Below are 15,842 nucleotides of genomic sequence, written 5' to 3'. Positions count from 1 at the left end.
GGCCCCAAAGAGCTCCCATCACCCCAGGCTGCAGCAGGGTCCCCCTGCCCCCCTCGCCCCCAGGGAGCTGCCAGCACCCTGGCTGAGTCCCTGATGCTCTCCCGAGGAGGCCTAAGGAGAAATGCATTTCAGGTCCTCCAAATCCCCATCACCCCTATGACTGTCACCCTTCACTTCCTGTAACAGCAAAAAAATACATTCTGGGTAAAATCCCCAAACAATCCCCCAAGAGATGAACAGAACATGCCCTGCACTAAGAAGGGAACAAACCCTCTACCCAGAGTCTGTGTTAGTCCCACCTTCCCTCCCAACACCAAATCTGTCAACAGTTGACTTCAGCAACTACACACTGAGCATCACTGGGAGGACCAGCACCTCCAGCTCCAGTCCCTCAGTGAAGGGGATTCTCCTGCCCCCACTCATCACCAAGAAGAAATCTGCCTTGGCTCTTTCAGAGAAGCAGGACACGTCAGCCACAGGATTAACAGAGCATAAGTGTGGTGCAAACAATGAGTTATCCACAGCTTGATCCACATTACCAGCCTTATTTCTGGTTGTTTACCCTACTGGCCATACAGCTTCTTCTGTAAATGCTTCAGGCTTCATCTTAGAACAATTCAGGTCCTTCCTTGCTCCCGTGACAATCCTTGGCCAAATCCTGCTCCTAAGGACATCTGGTCACTGTTGGTATGCCCTCTCACAGAAATTAAGACTACAATGTTCTCTTACAGCAGCTGTATCTCTCCTATTAATTTGCTTTTACCTGACTATTTGCACCGCCATCAAACATCCTAAACTGTCTGTATCAATATTTGGGTTGCTGGTTTATTTTTCTTTCTAGCTTGTTTCCATTTATGGTGTGTTTCTCCATTTAATATTAAATCGACAGTGACAGATCATCACCCTTTTTCTAAATTCACTAAATGGTTTAATAATATAATTTTGAGAAACAGATTTGTGGCTCGCACGCACACACACACCAAGGCAAAATAAAAATGACAGCACATTTGAACAAGGCAGCAATAAAACAGTGATAGTAATAAAGAATAAAACTGCTATATCAGGTTGCCATGGGAACCAGCATTCAAGGACTCCAGGTAACGTTGTAAAACATGCCACTGAGCATAAAGCAGCTAAGCAGGTTAAGAGGTTATTTATTAGGCTGCGACACGTTGTGCAGTGCCCTCTGGTGAGAGCGCAAGAGAGGCACAAACGGGCTCCAAATGAGGCAGAAGATCCAAGAATTTGTGCCCCAGGAGCATCACCTGGGAACTGCCAGCTTGGCATGGGCCACAGGTAGGGCTGGGGGCAGAGCCAGGGAGAGGTGACGCCGGGACATGCACCCACAGCCACTTTAATCTCCCTCCCACTGGAGCCAAGAGCACCACAGCACACAAAGGGAGCCATCGAGGGCTCCGGGAAACATCTCAGTAGGTGGGATCTGCCAACCTCTCAAAGTGTTGCTTTTCCTGCCCAGGGTAATGGGACCAGCTAAGATGAAAGCTGCTGTGATTAAGCCAGTAAACCCAATCCTTGGTCACACTGTGTTTTCTCAAGGACTGAAAGTGTAACTTGTTCCATGCCCAGAAATTTCACTAAAATTAGCAGCAGTTCCCCACTTAGAGGAGTTGCAAAACCAGGCTCAGAGTCCCTGGAGCCCTGGGGCACCTCATGCTGCCTGTCCACAGAGGAGCACAGAGAAACAACTCAACGAGCTAAGAGCCCATGTGCAAACAACAAAAAAGCAATTCAGTAATTTGATTCAACTCAAGGTAAAACCAGCCTAAGCTGTCCTGTCCTACACAAGGCTCTGTTCTAATACAGAGATATCAATCCAACACGAGATGCTCTTGAGCATCTTGACAAGGAAGAACCTTCCCACGATAGCACAGCCTCACGCACAGCAGAGGATGCTGCAAAGCCTTCTGAGTGCAACATCTGCACCCTCACCCTGACACTCAGGCTCATGGGGAAGTGTGTGGCTGATGGCCACGTCTACATCTGCAAACAGCACACACCCAAGCCTCTTCCCAGGTACCATCAGTTCACATTAAGCATTTACATGGGGGAGCAGAATGGGTTGCTTATGAATAACACAGCACAGGATTTTCTTTTTTCCCCACAGGCCTTCCTGCAGGGAAATCAATAGAAAATCTAGTTAAATGATTTTGAATAAACACTGTTAACATTCCGTATTGATTGGCTCCTCCAAAACTGGATCAGAGCTAACACCATCCCGATCCATCATCCTTCCCATTACACCTAAAATAACGGAAATCCTAACAGAGGGAGGATGATTTTTAAGCCTGACAAAACCTGCTAAACACAAGGCATGGCTGGATTAGCTTTTTCTATCAGCAAAGCCAGCCTATTTAGCCTAATATTCAGCAGGGCTTTCCATGCAGCTTTCCTGTTGGGATGAGGGTCAGTGCATGCCCAGCCTGCCAGCACTACTCTGCCAACAGCCAACTCCAGAACCCACTGCAGCTCGGTGGCTAGCACAGATCTGGATTTGTCTTTAAACTGCAGAAATACTGCTGGGAGGTGGAGGGGGGCTGGAACACGAAACCCATCTCTCCTTGTTTTCCCCTGCACCGTTAAAGCTGTCAATTCAATTCTCCTCCCACTAAGTGGCACCAATGCACCGCAAACCACAACGAAAACATCTGTACAGACAGCTTATAAATAAATATTCCCCTGTCTTCCCGAGCCTGGCCCACAGCGGGGGAAACCAAACCAGTGGGGTCTGGGAAGGGGCGGCGGGGTTGCCTTTGGCCGGCTCTGCTGCCAGTGCTGCCCCAGCACCACGGCCTCAGCCCATGGCCTCAGCCCCCTGCCACGGCTCTCCCCCTCAGGAACACTTGGGTTATGTTTCCATGAAGGAATTGCAGCTTCCAGGGACAAGGAAAAAGGCAAACAAGCAATGCTTGTTAATTGTACACCCAGCAGATGCTCTGGCTTTGAGAAGGGGTGCAGGGACAGCAGCAGACACAGACCCACGAAGTTTTGGGCCAAGCCCAGCCCAGACTCCCCATAGCTGAACTGCACATAATCTACACCACAAATCACACCCCAAATGCCAGGCACTGCTGTTTTTCCTCCAGACAGCCCTTGGGAGGCCCTTTTGTTCAGGCGAGCTGTAAGCACTGCCCGAGCTCCCGGCTGAACCACCCCAGGCTCTGCCCAGCATTGCCCACCCAACACTTGTGGTATTGGAGAGCAGATATGTGGGGTGGGGACAGCTCTCCTGTAAATCAAATCTGCTGTAAGAAACCCAAATCTATAGCTCAAACTTACTGTAGCTGGGAAAAGGTTGTGAAATAACACAGTCCATTTTTGCTAACCATTATGCAAGAGCAGAAGCTAACAGGGAAAAACATCTAGGAACTGTCTTTTCACCGGTGCTCTTGAGAGAAGTGATAATTAGCCAAAAATACCAATACAAATGGCAACAATGAGCAGTTTGGGATATCAGTTTCCCTTGTCACAGCCTGCCATTTGGAAGAGTGATGCTGATGGTCCCTGCTAAGTGGGGAAACAAGGCCGTGTGTTGAGCAAAGAGCAAAGGATGCCTTGTTCAAACTGGTAGGTCAACTCTGTATTAACATATGAAAATTAGCAATATGCAATGGCCACAGAGCAATAACTTGCCTTCATCTAAACAGAGCTGAAGAGACACAATCACCACCTTTTGAACTACAGCAAATCTGAGCAGTTATCCCTGAGGGGAGGAAAATATCCCTAAGGGGAGGAAGAAAGAGTTCATAGGCACCTCCTGAGTTTGTTTGTTTTCAAAACAACACTCACAGATGTAGTACTGACACTAAGCCTCCTGTGCACTGAAACCAAAACAGGGAATAAAAGAATCCCCCTGGTCTTGAAGCATTACAATTATCCTACACTGAGAACCAGGGCATCACGTCCCTGGCCATGGATGTTGAGTTGCTTCCTTATGCTCCCTCCACCTTCCCCCATGCAACATCCAACAACTGATTATTCTGTCGTTTGCAGTAGACTGAAGTAATTAAGCTTAACCCTAGTCCCGTGGGAGTCCCAGAGAAGGTTACTGATCCACAGGCATGACATGCTGTTATTTATAGCTGATTAAGTTCTATTTATCTACATTTAAATGTTGCAGGAGATGGGAAGAGATCCCAAAACACATCTGTGTCTTATTAGAAACACCAGCTGTGTGTGGTAGCTTAAAGTTTGCCTTTCTTGAGAGGTTATAAGGAAAAAAAAAACCCAACCCTAAATAATTCAAATTCTTCACTGTAGCTAAATAAATTGGTGTGGTTTAGTCATAATCTTCAAGATGTAAGCCTGCCATCCCATGCAACTGACCTGCTTCTGGGGTCAAACTCAATTCCAAAATTAGCCAGGCCACTTTGAAGCTGTTCTGGGCACTGTAATTGCATTTAGTTTTTACTGTAAGACTGTTCATGTCTTAAGAGACATGAGAAAGGTGACCAGCAGGTCACAAACCAGATCTTTAGAGGCCTAACTTCTGAGCCTCTATGCATTTTGTAACAGCACTGTGGTTTCACTAGTTAGTCTTCATATATATGCTCTATTTCCCCCCCCCACACACACACACAGAGGAAGATGAGCAAACTGAGGGGATGCAGTTCTGTCACCACCTGTTCCTTTGGAGAGATGAGGTGCCAGGGCCCACAGGAACAACTGAGCCTGGTATTAAAACCCTTGTGTAACTTCAATTACTGCATTTTTGGTGGCAGAGAACAGCAATAAAAATACTTGCATATAGGAGATACGAATAGTTTCTAGAATAGTACAATAATAACAGCTCAAAGTCAGGCTCTAGAGGAAGGGACATCACTGCCCTGTCACTATTAGCACCAAATCACAAAAGGTACTGCAGAGTTTACCCCCTAATTGGCAAAACAGAAAGTAATGAAGGAAATTGTAAGTTGGTATCTCCTTCTGTAATAAGTCCTGGTCGAAGCATCCAGACAGTAACAGTGGGATAGAGCAGGAATGTCTGGGTCTTCTGGCTGCAGAACTGCAACTCTCCATAAGACACTCCTTAAGAACCAGAAGAATGATCTGTCATCTCCTTCCTTATCCCACTGCTTTGAGTGCAAGCCATGTGAGAGTTGTGAGACCTTCCCTGGCAACTGTTCCAGCCCAGAAGAGCTGGCTGAGTTTCACTTCTAGCATCACCTAAAATGGAGCTGAGATTCAAAATGAAACTTTAAAGGTAAAAAGCAAAACCTCTGGGTTTTGCAAAGAACACTTTGAAATGCCTCCCCACGGCTTTGATACCTCCTTCTCGCACAGGAATCGGTGAGACTGTACCCACAGGACCTCTGTGAAACTGTGCATCTCGAAGGGAAGGCACCCACAGGGACTACTTTCACCCAAGCCACTGCCTGCAACCTCCTGATGGACAATTACCCAGCTGTCAGTCACCCCCCCACAGATCAAAGTGCCAGCAGCCAGCTCACCTTAGGCTTCCTTGGCAATGCTGGCGATGCTCACACACACTCTGACCTGGGGGGCAAAAGCCACCCCACTTTCCTTGGGCAAGTTCTCCTCAAGCTCCTGGCTCTGCCCATGCCCATCCAATGCCAAGGCCAGAGACTCCTTGCTCTGCCCAGCCCCTGCCCACATCCACTGCAGTGATGCAGCTGTGGGCTGATATCAACAGAGCATTAAACCTCAAATTAGAGCACGGCTGGAGCGAGCCTGGGATGTTTCCAGTTTCCCCCAGGAAGGCAATGCTGCCAGCTCTTTGTTTTGTTGTGAGGCATGTGATAATTTGGCATCATCCTCTACGTTCTGAAATTTGCTGGAACAAAAGAAATGTTGAGCTTTCATTAAGAGGAAAAAACAGAGTGTACAGTCTCAAGTCATAAACACAGACTTGAAAATACAGCCCATGAACGCCTGAACACAATTAAGAAGACTCTAAATCAGTACTCATTAAGTATCTCGGTTGCTGGGTAGCTTATTTGTTCATTCTTATTATTTGATTAGATTTGGTAACTCAAATAATTTTGGAGTTGTATTTCTGCTGTGGTTCATCTTTTGCTTAATTACTCTTTCACAGGTCTTCTGTACAACCCTAAGGAAATCCAGTGGTCACCCAACAGCTCAGTCCAGTATTTCTAAAAATAGAGTCTGATCTTTTTTTTTCTTCCAACTTTGATTGCCCTACTTAGGGCTAGAGATGATTTCCATTGTGCCTCTCCAAATGTGTCCACTATTGGTACCTAAGTAACACAAAACCCAACAAACTACTATCACATCATAAAACCAACCTCCACAGTCTCAATAACTAATCTGTTCTCAGACAGAACCAGAACTCAACACAAATTCTGCCCCATTAACAACCTGTCATGCATATGCTCTCATCCACATATAAAGAAAAAAGTTTTAGCTCACCATGATCTTTTAAAACTGACGTTTTGAGATATAACCAATATACAGAGCTATAATCGCTTAAGTTTCTCTTACTAGTGGCTTTTAGATGACATCTTTCAGCAGTTGCAAGTGTACATGGGCGTACATTCAGTGAGTCAACTGCCAAAAAGGTCCCTCCCATATTACAGGAAAAATACAAAACATTTCAGTTTAAAAACAAAAGGAAAAAGAACAAAAAACCAAAACCAACGATGAAGCAAAGTCTGGTTATTCCAGAGTACAGTTTCCCCCTGGTACTTTGTGTTGCAATTATTTACATATCCCCAGATAGTCAAACTCATGTGGTCCAAAGTTTTGTTGTGGACTTTGTGGAACACGCTGTGCCTGAGCCAACTGGAGCAGCCTCAGTGTGTTATCAGCTGACCCATGGAACAGGGGATACACTGCATTTGCTGCCAAAGGCAGAACAACCAAACCCCACCGAGCTACACAAACCACAACAGAATGCAAACACAAATTCAAGCCCACTAGAAGAAACAGGTTTGAAGAAACCCACCACACTGGTTTCCGTCACCGCTTCTCCCATTCATGACATGCACACATGGGATGAGTTCAGCCAGAGGCTTGTTACCAGCCTCTATCTAAAAAAAATCCTTATAAGATCACAACCCCAAAAAGATAACACAGTGGAAAATAGTAAAAAACAACACAGATGTACTGCCACGAACACCAGGTAGATTTTTCAAGGGCTGGTATTTTACATCCCCATTAAATGAACTGCTGTAAACCAATGGATTACTACAGGAACTTTTGGGAGGTACCAGGAGAAAGCTCCCAAGCGTGCTGAACAACCCAGCCTTCTATATCCTCATGGATTCTGCAGCTGTGTACAGCTCAGATGGCAAGAGGTGCAGCAGTACCTGGCTGATGTTCTTCCCTCAGCATTCACCTCCACTCCTCAGCAGGTCCCTCCTCCAGCACATGCACTGCTTCCCAAGAGCGCTCAAAATAACGAGGATCTAAAACAAGAGCTTAAAGCACTTAAACAAAACACGAAACAAAAGGAGAGAAGAGGGGCAGAGGGGGAAAAAAAAAGAAAAAAAAGTAGTGGAATAAATCCAACTGCAGCTCTCGCAGCTCAGAGCCCCCAGCAAGTGCCAGCGGTTTCAAAAGAGCTGTAATCTCTAAACTGTTATCAAGGTTTTATCGCACTCCAGTTCTTATCTAAACCAAACAATCACTAGAACAGCAGCTGATAAGGCATCCTGACAAGGTAATTTCAGCAATTTAAATCCGCTGCTACAGCCATCATACACCGAGAATATTTTTAACACCCTTTCCAGTTTAACCTCTAATCTCTCTTCCTCTGTTCTTTCCAAACACGGGGCCAGTTTTTCTCCCTGGCAGGCAGGCAACACTTCCTGCCATCGCCGGTGTCATGGGCAGGTGCCCTTTGAGCTCTGCCTTTGGCTGCACAGCCCGTCCACCAACACCAGCTTGCTTAATCAAAAGGATCATTATTTCCCCCCTGAATTCAAGTGGCCATTTTGCCCGGGCTCGACAAAGGTCCATCGTTCGAAGCGGTGGCTCCATCTGTCACAAGCTGCTGTGTGGGAGAGGAGGGAACTCAGAGGCAGCAAACCCGAGGCAGGATCAGCCCCAGCCCTGGTGTAACTGGGTGTAACACAACAGAAATCCGTTCTCTGTAGCCCTGGGGGATTTTCACCTAGAACATCTCACCCACATGTCACAAGGCAGGATTAGCTCAGTGTCTCATCTTCCAGAATCATTCGCTGGCCAGAAAATCCAGCATCTTTTTCTACGTTTTTTCTTGCAACAGGCTTTTTACAGCAGCCCAAGTTTTGATTTATGGGACATCTGAAAACATTTATTCATGCTAAATGTAGCTGGCAAGTGACATACAAAACCAAACCAAAACCAGCCACCTCAAGTGGACAGAAGCATCAGGCCATCTGATGCAATTTCCTCTGGACACCAGACACCGCCTTGACACAATTCCTAATTATTTCTCTCCTTATGCTGGAGCAGCAAACTGACTATTAAGCTGCTAAGACATTCCTATGTCTCCAAAGCCAAGCAGCAACTTTCCTGTATCACATAATGTTTATGTACACAGGACAGGGCAGAGCAACTTTAGAAGCAAAGGAGTGATCCCCATGGATCTCCACAGCTCCTGTGAGGCCTGGGAGCCAAGCACAGCTCTTGTGCAACCACCCCGGGCACACCCAGCACCTGCAAGTGCATCAGAAAGAGCAGCCAGAGCCCTCAGCCCTGCTCAATTCCCTCAGGTTGAACTTTCCAAAGCAGGAAAGGGAATTCAAGATTTCTTGGCATATGCACACAAGGGAGGGAGAGAAACCACCAAAAAACCCAACCAGATACTGCAAAACCCAAGAAATCCCTTCACTAAAGATGGAAAATTCCTTTACACCCTATTTCAAAACCTTTCTTCAATCAAAAGTTAATGAATCAAGAGACAAACCAAATACAAACTCCCATTTTCCTCTATAAATCAGTGTCTGACATGTGAAATGCAAACTAATTTGTTTAAATTACAAGACTTAAATGTGGTTATAGAAATAATAGAGTGTCTTTGGATTTTAATCATAAAAAATATATCCTGAGTTTCAGAAAAATTACCCAGCACAAGTAGGAACAGAACTATAAATACACCATGGTAGCCTCTGCTCACCCAAAGAGAGATGAGTTATTTCCTTTCTCTTAAGAGTCTGAAGACCAATAATTTTTTCATCCCTGAATACCTCCTGTTGGAACAGCACTGGGTCTCTGGCACCATGGAAACCTACCAGTTGTTAACTGATTTACTGGGCATGAAAATCTCGATGTGTATGAATATTGCTCTAAAGGAGGTGACATCAAGGTCCAGACAGCATGAGTGTGTAACATGAAGGAAGAAAGCAACCATCTAGTTCTAAAAGGCATGCAGTTTGTATTAAAATATGCATTATCTCTGTGTATTAAAATATGCATTATATCTTTGTGTTTCTCCTTCCTGGCTTTTTTGAGAGGTTATTTGGGCTGGATGTTGTATTCAAAGGGGTTTCTATTGTACAATGTTTGCACAGATTGTGCATTACCCTGGGTGCAACTGCTCTGCTCCAAGAACAAATGGACATTACAGTTTCTTCAACCAACAGGAGTGCACAGCAGACTCGCCTGTGAAAGCACAGTTATGATCCATCCACTCAGCATTTAGAATATCCAATCCAACCCACCATAAACTGTCACTTCAGGCATTTATGGCAGACAGTAAACACATGCTTATCAGAGAACAACTGCACCCTGTGAGCTCAGCCAATGGAGCAGTATTTCTTATCAAATCAATGGCTTATCAGGGACCTTAACAAAAATAAAGGTTACACCATATGGTCTCCTCCTTTTTACCTCTGCTCCATCAAGATGTACAACTTCAATTAAAGCCACGTTGCTCAGGCTTTGTAAGATTTGCTTCCTCCTTGTCTGCCCTTGAAAGCAAAAGCCTACCTTTGGAGCAAGGCACATGGGAATGATCCCGATCAGAAGCTGTGCTGAGCTGGACAAACAGTGCATTGCCCCAGCTTTTGCCATCAGGGGCCCCCAGAGGTGCCACTGCCCTGCACAGATCAATGCCCAGCGTGGCAGCGGGGACTGCCCGTCCCTGCCCCTGCTCTGCAGCCACAACACCGAGGTCCAGAGGCACCAGGAGAGAGGCAGCACCTCTGCCAGGGGCTGGCAGGGATGTCTGCACAGCCACTGGAGTCATGTGGAGACCACTGCTGCTGCTGCTGCTGCTTTGGTTATCCCAATTAACAGATGAAAACAAACACGGCGTAACAAAACAGAACACAACTGGCATTCCCTTATGCCTGCCTCTCATCAGGAGCTGTCTAAAAATGTTAGGTCTAGATCTACCTCATCTGATGTAAATTAACCTGAAAAATGGAATTACCCTGTAAAGTGGCCTGTTCTTTTCCTCTACTTTTTACAAGATCTAAGAATAAAACATTTGGGGTCTATAATGTGTTCCTGACAACACTTGATTTTGCTGACTTGTACAGTGTGGAACAAGAGACATTCATTTGTACTTGAGACAGATTTTAATCAGTATTATTCAAATTGCTGCAGTGATATTCACAAGGTTTTGAGAGCATCAAACTCACTTCTCTCTGTGCCATCACCAAAAGCAATCAGCACAATATTTTTCTTACAAGCTGAAAAGACATCTTCCCACGATTCTGCTGCCATGTTGCCAACACACACCCTTCTCCAGGGCTTTGCTAAGCCCAAAATGCAATTTGGCCACTGCTGCTCACAATTCTTACAGCCTACCACAGATGGCAATGACTCCAAACTGCAGCAGACTATGAATCTATATGTGTGATATTGCTTTCAGATAAGGAGCCTTTCCCAGCTCACTTTATTTCACTGAATTGAGGTAAACTGCTGAGAGAGCCACGGGGTGAAGCTCTTTTGGTTCATTTCCTCCTTCTAAACAAGGCCCAAAAATCTGGGGGCTGCTGAAAACGCTGCATGGGATAACAGCCCTGCCCTGAGGAGCATCCTGCCACCTCAGCTTCCTGGTACCACACCTCCTTCCCGGGCTGCACCCTGAGCTCCTCCTGACATGACTAGGAATACCCTCCATTTAGAAAAGCTTTCCTTTTGATTAGCTGTTAGTTGGTTTGGTTGTGTGTTTGTTTTTTTTTTTCATTAAAATCTTTAAAAATTGCTTCTCATCTATTTTTTTCAATACTACTGACAACTTCTTTGCCAAGAAAAAAAAAATTACAGCACGTACAATTTATTATTTTTTTAAGCATCGTTGCCATTGTCATATTGTTCATAAATCTGTCCTGTCTTCTCGGATTACCTGTGTGTGCTGTTCTTACCAAGCCAGGTTAAATTAAGTCCTAATGTAACGCACTTACTACTCAGAGAACTCATAAACACAAACCCTCCTTGATAAGCAAGCAATAAAAACCTGTTCTTTATTGCCACCAAGGTAATTCATACTTTAATATATCTATTATTTCAGTACTAAGATTATTTTGCTGCAGCAAATTGAATTCGTCATGAAGGAAATAAAAGAAAATGCATGAGAAATGCTGAAACAAAACTCAGATTCTGTGAGAGACTAGAGAACAAGAAATTTCAGAGAAACTGAAGTTAGTACTGATATTACAAGGGAGGATGACTTACAATAACATTATTTCTCATAGTGGTGCTGGGATAATTTGAAGAATGTCAAGACTAAGCATTTCTATACAGCACTTCATCTGAGACTATCAGAGAACAGGCATTAAAACAGTTCACTTCACTGCTGCCTCAAGGACAGGATTCCCAGCTTCCAGCAAACCAACCTGCCGTAGGCAAAATGCTGCAAGAGGTCTTATTTCTGACTCATGCTTTCTCACTGTTGCAAAATCCTTCCCTTTCCACAGCCTAGATCTGATTTGCAAATTATTATTCTTTTCCTGGTGCGCAAAAAAAACCTGGGAGTGGGTTGAAAGATCACGGGCAGTCCTGAGAATTCACTCAATTTGTGCAAAGATTTAGAAGGCAAGTTAACCATCTGCTGCATGTTAGAACAGCTGAGACTCAGAACTCTTGTTCCCGTTTGTGATCTTAACTCCACAGGCTCCAGAAATGTTTTCACCAATTTTTTGTATTGAGAGGATCAGACACCACACTCATCATCCCAAACCCTCGCTCGACGCTTTGTACCACACAACAATTTTTGATCAATACTAATGTGATTCACAAATTGAGAGTGGATTTGGAAGTATGGTTTCTATTTCATTCCTTCGGAGTAAAACCTTAATTACAGGGAGGTAAAAATCTTTTTTTTTTTTTCCCCAAGAGGAGGATGGCAACTGGTTCATTTCTATTCACCAGGCAATGTCACAGAACCGGTATTTCAGTAAGGAAGTTTTATTACACTTTCATGTGAGACTGGAATCAAGCAGCTCAACACAAGCTACAGCCAACACAAGCCAAACTCTTGCCACTCCAGGCAGGTCCTGCAGTGTGAGGTGAGTTGCTCCCCAGTCCATGGCAGACAGATGTGCTGTGTCCACACCCTCTCCCCACCACCACACTGCCCAAGGGCTGCATCAGGAGCTCAGGCAGAGAACAGCCCCCTGAGAGCCCCAAGCACAGGGAGAGGGAGGAACAGCTTCCACGGGGGAATTAGGAAAGACTGCAAAGGAAACTAAAGCAGTATCTGCTTCAATTTGAGGAGGAACATTTCCCCAGGCATTAAAAACATGAGGTAGAACACTTGTCTGGTGCTCAGTAATGGGCAGGACACCTGGGAAGGAAGAACAGGGCTGATGTTTGCACTCGGCAGATGCCAGATGAGAAAGATGGACTTAACCAGTGCTGTTAAAAATGAAGGATCCTTTTTCTATGCATATTGTTACAGTGCAGAATCTCCCACTGGAGTATGAGGCTGTTGTCATCAAGCACTTCAAGCTTCTCCTTCAGGTGGAGATCTGCTGTGTGCAAACACCTGGCCCTAAGCAATTAAAGGAATTTGCAGTGTATTTTCACGTTCCAGCGAGGTAACTGGAGTGTTTCTCAGTAACAGCACAGCATTGTATACAACAACTACTACCCTACCAAAACCAAAATAAGTTGGAAAATAAAAATAATAAATAAATAAATAAACAAACATATCAATCAAAGTACTTCTACCTTCCAGCACCCCACCAAACTGAGACCGAGCAGTCTAAACGTGCTGGCTGCACCCACACAACAGAGCAACTGAAGAGGAAGGCAGGACCAGACCCATTTCCCTCCTACCTCCTGCCTTCAGCTACAGGCAGCCACAACTCCCCAGCTCTGTCTTCCCTGCCTGCCACAGGAAGCCCATCTTGCACAGGCACAGTCTGGCTGAAGTTCCCACAGCATCAGTCTGGGATTATTTGGGCTGACACAACCCTGCAGGGCCACCACAGCCAGTGGAAGTTTGCTCTTGACTACGAGGAGAACAAGAAAAGCTGAAACTCGAGAAGACGAACAACGAAAGAAAAACATAAAATCAAAGAAGTGAAATCTACAGTGTAGGACAGCTAGAGAGGCAGGTTAATTATTAACATTATTAACATTGAGGACATCCCCTAAATCTTTAAAAATGTTTAACTAGCAGAGCCAAGTAAGGAAAGCATGTGGTCAAGGCATCTTTCCATTTTGCAGAGATGAGGAATGAGCCCCTAAAGACATCATGAAAGGCACAGTAACCTGAATAAAATGTGTCTGCCTTCTAATCCTGGCTGTTAAAGTTCTCTGCTCTGGTTTATTCTCTTCTAAACCTTGATCAGGGAAGTAGAAATCAGTATCTTTTTTAAGTAGCAACATTCTTATTTGTTAACTGAAATCACTTGCTACAAGGGACAAAAAAACCCAAAACCCAAAGCCCTGACCTTTGACATTTTTGAAAGCTCAATAAATGACAATAGGAAGCAAAATTGTATCGTGCACCAATAAACTATATATTATTTTATGATATGAGAGGTTACTTAATCTAAAACTATAACTATTAAGGAGAGTGATAAGAGATAAGGAAGGTAAAGACTCAGGGACTTTTCAGTTTCATATCTTATCACTTCTGGTGTAATATTAACCAGTTTGATTCTCAATATCCCAGTCACTTTGTGATCTTTCCACAGTTGGAAACAATTACCAAATGCGAAGTATCCAGAACTTTGTTCAGTTGTGCCACTAAAACAATACAATCTTGTTTTCAAGCCACAGTAGCACCAATGCAGGGAGATGTAAATCCTGCAGATTTTTTTTTTTCCTTAAACCTGTGTAAACTTCATTTTGATTTTACTCTGAAAAGGACAGTATGAACATTTACTCTCCAGCCAACGTACTTTTTAATCCACTTTGCAAAGATCAGTAAACTGCTCTCTAACATATTGCTTTGACACCTCTCTAACCAGTTAGGTGATGTTTTCTGGCAGGCACTGATTTATGTTACAAGCCTACAAGAACAGTCACATTAATAAAGCTGATTGTGTCTCTCACCACAGAAATTATTTAATGACGGAGGTACTGTCATGCACGTTCACCTGTACCCAAAGGAAATCAATTTACCAGCTAAACCACCCACCTGCTGTTAAATCTTTTATTTAGCTTGCATCGCTATTGATTTTAATTGAAGAAGTCACGACTTGTCATAGCTTGTACTGCCTGAGAACTAAAAACTCTTTAATGTGCTGTTAAAATTGCAGGTGGTTTTGTCCACAGTGAAAGAGTATTGCTCAACTAAATCCCCATATCACAAACCTGCAATCACACGCTGCAGCTATGATTGTTTTAGCTCTTGTAAACCCTTGCTGTTGGATAAGGCAGCTCTGAGCAGGATACTGGGGCTTGCTGGTTGGAGAGAGAGATACGTATCATTTTATTCAATATAATTTATCCTCTTCTCCTCTAAATCCTCTATCCTGCCAGGACTTATTCATATCAATAATCTCTCAACTTCAGGAGGTTAATGAGTGTAAAATATTGGCGTGTACTGCAGCGTTAGGGACGTAATTTCACATATACTTCAACACGACACAAACCTACACAGAGGCCAGAAATGTGGAACCTTCCCCAGGTCACTGCTGCTCCTGCACCTCAGCAAAAGTGATGGTGCACATCAGGAAACCAGCGAGGCTGAAAAACTCCCAGTATATGGAAGACAAATACAAACCAAAAACCAAACCACCAATAAAAACCGCAGTCGGACTCTGATCCTAACCCGGAGTTGTCCTGCCACGAGGGAGCAGTGGGCATTAGGAAGAAAGCCAGCTGGAAAGAGGCAGAAGTGCTGCTTTGAGCAGTGCCAGCTCAGTGCCTGTATAAAACCTTGCTCCAGAAGTATCTGCAGTAAGTGCCCCCCATGCAGCATTAAGGAGCAAACTCTTCCTGGAGGTGGCTGTCAGGTGGCTATTTTTGGCCAACAAAACAATAATGTTTCTCTGGTGACAAGAAACCTACACTAAAGAAAAAGGCCAGACAAATAAAATACAATTCCAGCCCAGAGCTGTCTCCAGCCATTTCTCCTCTGGCAGTGACTTGGCTGCTCCTCACCCTCGCTGCCCAAAACCAGGTGTTTCAACACATGCTTATGTTGCAAACAACATCCAAAAGCTTTTCCTTTTGTTGCGACACTGACCCAAAACAAACTTTGAAATCTCAGAAGCTTCACCAAAACAGATTTGTGGTTCCCCCCAGCCAGCTTTAATTCTCATCCCAGAGGAGCCCGAAGGCAGAGCCACAGACACTTCCCGCTCAGGGCTGCAGGAGCTGTGCCTCAAACAGTTCCCTCACACTGTGCCACTAAGAGCCTCTACCACAGGCAGATGGGTGAGGCCTCCAACACCTGATATTTTTCAAGGGAAAATAATATCCTGTTTTTCCCCACTGGAGGGTAAATAGGG

The 15,842-nt window shown here is 44.6% G+C and overlaps 1 protein-coding gene across 20 annotated transcripts in view; it reads right to left on the bottom strand.

Annotated features, from left to right (window-relative positions):
* The window catches only part of FBRSL1 (fibrosin like 1), a 506,568-nt gene that overhangs the window by 315,270 nt on the left and 175,456 nt on the right, over positions 1-15,842 (bottom strand). The window contains exon 1 of one of the 20 annotated variants that reach the window (XM_051769082.1): positions 13,213-15,586. The exons of the other annotated variants lie outside the window; for them this stretch is intronic. The gene's annotated coding sequence lies outside the window, so the exon portion shown is untranslated. Of the gene's footprint in view, positions 1-13,212; positions 15,587-15,842 lie in introns of those variants that run through there. 20 annotated transcript variants of the gene reach the window in all.

Source organism: Manacus candei, unplaced genomic scaffold, assembly GCF_025592945.1.
Source record: "Manacus candei isolate 608988 ecotype Guabito, Panama unplaced genomic scaffold, ASM2559294v1 h1tg000103l, whole genome shotgun sequence".
Lineage (NCBI taxonomy): Eukaryota > Metazoa > Chordata > Aves > Passeriformes > Pipridae > Manacus > Manacus candei.
The sequence above is the reverse complement of the archived record's forward strand: the minus strand, read 5'-3'. Positions and strand labels throughout refer to the sequence as shown.